The 3,785-nt window shown below is 46.3% G+C and overlaps 2 non-coding genes across 2 annotated transcripts; one reads left to right on the top strand and one right to left on the bottom strand.

The window, feature by feature from the left end:
* Positions 1-1,136: 1,136 nt before the first annotated feature.
* On the bottom strand, positions 1,137-1,210 carry TRNAI-AAU. Its single transcript has one exon. It is a non-coding gene; the product is annotated as a tRNA-Ile (tRNA).
* Positions 1,211-3,373: 2,163 nt separating this feature from the next.
* TRNAR-ACG lies at positions 3,374-3,446 on the top strand. Its single transcript has one exon. It is a non-coding gene; the product is annotated as a tRNA-Arg (tRNA).
* The last annotated feature ends 339 nt before the right edge of the window (positions 3,447-3,785 follow it).

The raw sequence follows: 3,785 nt of genomic DNA, 5'->3' as shown, positions 1-3,785 counted from the left end.
AAAATGTTTTGAGAAACGATGTACAAATGCGCTTTACACAATTGATGTGTGTATGGATTGGGATAACAGTTGTATGAGCCCCTAATAAAATGATTAAAAAGTTAAAAAAAAATCAATTCCTATTTAAAAGTGGGTGAAGGGAGACGTTGGGCAGGGCAAGATATGACAAAATAATAATTTATAAATTATCAAGGCCCTATGAGGGATGGAGGGGGGAAATGAGGACCTGATGCCAGGGGCTTAAGTGGAGAGCAAATGTTTTGAGACTAATGAGGGCAATGAATGTACAAAGGTGCTTTACACAATTGATGTATGTATGGATTGTGATTAAAGTTGTATGAGCCCTTAATAAAACAATTAAAAGAAGAAAAAAAAAGAATAAGAGAGGTTTCACACATGGACTCCACAAACATTCATGTGCGCTCTGACTTTGGCTCCATTCTAGGTCCTGGGAACCCAGAACGAGTGGGGGAGGAGTCTGTATTCATGCACAGAAATGACCGTGGCAGCCAACGGATCATTTTGTGCTTGTGTGCTTTACCTGTTTAAGGAGATGTGATTATTGTAACACAGGCTCAGCGCTAGGAGAGGGCAGCCGGAGGGATGTGGATGTAATAGGGTAGAGGGTGAGTGCCTATCAGCTAATGGCCATCAGGTGAACACCCCCTCTCTCAGCCTTGTTTCCTTCACTAAACTTTCTATTTTCAGGTTTTATGTTACTTGCTCCAACTAGTTGTTCTCTCCTTGGCTCCTCCCTTCCTTTTAGGAGAGAGAACAAAACATGTATGTGTCTCTAGTGGGGTTCAAAGAAAAGACTAAACATTTCATCCCAATTGTTTTGATCATTTTATTGGGGGCTCATACAACTCTTACCACAATCCACCCATCCATCGATTGTGTCAAGCACATTTGCACATGTTGCCATTATCATTCTCAAAACATTTTCTTTCTACTTCAGCCACTGGTATCAGGTCCTCATTTTTCACCGTCTCTCCCAGCACCCACCTCCTTCATGAACCCTTGATTATTTATAAATTATACTTATTTTGTCATTTAATTCAAACTTTAAGTCACCTGAGGGCTCGTCTCAAATTACAGGTAAATAAAAATACAATGACGGGAAATTAAAAAGAAACTGGCCCATACGGGGATCGAACCCGCGACCTTGGCGTTATTAGCACCACGCTCTAACCAACTGAGCTAACCGGCCACGTACATGCTTTGTTTTTTACTTTTTACAGAAGTAGTGAGTTCTAGTTTTTCCCTTTAATAATTTAAATTACAATTCGATTTTTTAAAGTCCTCGTGGCGGCAATGGGTTAGGCTCACAGCTGCTCACAGCAAGTCGGCGGTTGGCACCCAAGAGCCCGCTCCAATGGGCTCTGTCCGCACCTGTTTAAAACCTCGGGAACCATCGGTGGCAGTGCGTTTGTTTAACTAACACTCTTTTTTTCCAGCTTAAGTTAATACTTTCGCTTGCCCCTTTCCGCACTCGCACAAAAAGAAAGAAAACCTCTCCGTCCAGCAGCAAGGAGCTCCGCTCTTCGTTAGTCTTTCTCGGTTGGAGGCCTTCTGGAGCTCGTCGGTGTCGTCCCGGGAGAACATTCCCTGAGAGGCGTCTTCCTCCTCCTCCAGGATGAAGCCCGGTCTAGGATCTAGTCCAGCTGCCCCGGCTCGCGGCGTGGGGACCCCCCTCCAGACAGGAAGGTCCCTGCGAGACCCCTTTCTCAGCGCTGGGTGCGAACGCCCGGTGGGTGGCGGAGACCCCTGTTGGTCCAGGTGGCTATTTTAATGAGCAATTAACTGCTTCTGTTCCTTTTTCCTTTCCCGGAGTTTGCCGGGACGGTGTGGTCTCCTTTCCTCTTCTGGTCCCGCAGTTTGCCCCGCATGGAGGGCTGCCCAGGGATTCATTTCACGGATGGACGAGCTCGCATAGAAGGTCACGCTTGTGAATGATAGGTTCTTAGAAAAATAAGCCAAAATAATAATAATTTATGAATTATGAAGGGTTCATGAGGGAGGAGGGAGGGCCGATGGAGGGGGGAAATGAGGAGCTGGTATTAGGGGCTTCAGTAGAAGGCAAACGTTTTGAGAATGATGATGGCAACAATTGTACACATGTGCTTGACACAATGGATGGATGTGTGGATTGTGATAAGAGCTGTTCGAGCCCCCAATAAAATGATTTTTTTAAAAGAAAAATAAGCAAAGGCTCTAGGTTGCCCTCATACAGACGCTTACAAATTAATAATTTTAAAATACCTTTAAATTAAATTCTGAAAAAATATTTGAATATTCTCCACAGAAGACAAACAAATGACTCACAAGCACATGAAAAGACAGCTTGGTCATCATTAGAGAAGTGCACATTAAACCACAATGTGATCCCCTTCACACCTACGAGACCAGTGGTTCGCAACCTTCCTAGTTCCTTGTGACCCTTTCATACAGGTCCTCATGTGGTGGTGAGCCCTCAACCATAAAATTATTTTCGTTGTTACTTCATAACCGTAATTTTGCTATTGTTATGAACCGACTCCCCGCGACCCTATGGGAGAGGGTGGCGTCGCCCGGGGGGTGCAGATTCCGAGCCTGTGGATCGTCCGCAGGAAGAGTCCTGGTCTCTCTCCGGCCGTCTGTCCGGACGGTGGATTCGAACCGCAGCCCGCGCAGAGCCTCGCGCGCGCCCGGCGCCGCGATTCCTCCAACACCGGCCCACGGCCCGAGCCCGTGCCCACTCGGAGCGCCACGGAGCTGCCTCCCTCTGTGTCGGCTCCTCGACGGTTACCTTCAACGTGCATGCGGTGCCCTAAACGGGTGTGTTTTCGTTGATGTCTTGTGCGCATGTTGCCTCATCTGGAGGCGGGTGGTTATTTTTAACGTCTCTCTCTGCAGCAGGGAGTCTGAATGATCTCCTCTTCAGCGAGTTGTGGCTCTGCGGACCGCGAGATGGAAAAGACATGATTCATCCCTTACGATGTCTTTCATTCGCTTTATTTGTATTGTGTCATAATTTCAAAGTCTGTCGTACACGTCACTAATCACTGCTCCCCCACAGCGTCGGTATCAATGAAATTGTTGGCTGCACCGACAGATGAACGGACTGGATCAATTAAAGTGCGCGCCAGGAGGAAAAATAGATACAAGCACACATACAAATCCAGACAGAAGGGAAAGAAAACTTTAATGGCGCGTCACTCTATCACGTAGACGATGTTCCAAAGGTGAAATTTTATTCATTATAAAGGAACGTAATTCTTCAAGTTTACAAAAAAAGGAAATCGGCCTGTTTCATCAGAGCCCTCATCACCTAGCACACAGTTCTAGTTGCATATTCGTGAATAGCGGTCAATGGGGAGCTCTAGTCCTACGTGGGCCAGTGGCGCAATGGATAACGCGTCTGACTACGGATCAGAAGATTCTAGGTTCGACTCCTGGCTGGCTCGTCTGTTTTAGGAAACTTGGTAACAAAAGTTTCTCCGTGTAATCGCCTCAATTGGCCCCCACAATCCACTTGATGGTGTTAGATTTGGTTGGTTTGGGTTCCTGAGGATTGTGGCTTAAACTTTAAACTATTAAACTAAGGGTTGGCTGTTCAAATCTAAATGCCAGGCTGAGATAGTTTATTGTGCCAGCCTGGCTGATAAATACAAGTGGGATTAACTGAAGGGCAGAGAGATAAATGGCTTGGTGAGCCTTGCCTTTCTTGTTTCTCGCTCTTTGATCATCGGACCAGTGTGCGGCTGCCTCGCTTGTTCTGTGCCTCAATTTATAGGCTACACTAC

The sequence above is a fragment of the Echinops telfairi genome, unplaced genomic scaffold, assembly GCF_000313985.2.
Source record: "Echinops telfairi isolate 266 unplaced genomic scaffold, ASM31398v2 ScPeMD7_5868;HRSCAF=6743_0, whole genome shotgun sequence".
Taxonomy (NCBI): domain Eukaryota; kingdom Metazoa; phylum Chordata; class Mammalia; order Afrosoricida; family Tenrecidae; genus Echinops; species Echinops telfairi.
This window is presented reverse-complemented; position numbering and strand designations above follow the sequence as displayed.